This window comes from Myotis davidii, unplaced genomic scaffold, assembly GCF_000327345.1.
Source record: "Myotis davidii unplaced genomic scaffold, ASM32734v1 scaffold781, whole genome shotgun sequence".
Taxonomy (NCBI): Eukaryota; Metazoa; Chordata; class Mammalia; order Chiroptera; family Vespertilionidae; genus Myotis; species Myotis davidii.
The window spans coordinates 269,108-269,738 of record NW_006291488.1 but is presented as its reverse complement, the minus strand read 5'-3'; positions in this window follow the sequence as shown (position 1 = coordinate 269,738).

Below are 631 nucleotides of genomic sequence, written 5' to 3'. Positions count from 1 at the left end.
TTTTATTTTGTTCATTAGATCCCATATATGAATGAGATCATGTGATACTTCTCTTTCTCTGACTGGCTTATTTCACTTTGCATAACACTCTCCAGGTCCCTCTATGCTGTCTCAAAGGACAAGAGACCCTTCTTTTTTACAGCTGCATAGTATTCCATGGTGTAAATGAACCACAGCTCTTTTATCCACTCACCTACTGATGGGCACTTGGGTACATTCCAGTCAACCAAGCAAAAGACGTGCAGAGCCTTTGCCAACCCCTCAAGCTACAACATCAGCTGCAGAGTCTCTGCTTCTTAGGCCAATATAAATACTTTTGATCTCATCAAACTTATATTCTTTTTAGCATTTTCTAGCACCCTTCATGTCCATTCCCACATCAAGTCCCAGCCTTCTGCTGGCATGAATGGAAAACACTCTGCAATCCCTTTAGTGTACCAGCTCCTCATGGGTCCGCATTATAAACCACTTTTGGGGGCTGCTGGGACCTGAGTCCGATTATGAGCTACAGGCAGAGGAGGCCATTGCCGCCTTCTCAGGTAACGGCCTCAGAGGTGGAAGTGCTGCTTCTACTGGTGAGAAGACTCAACAGGACTTAGAGGACCCAGGTCCTTGGCGTCACTGGGATCTG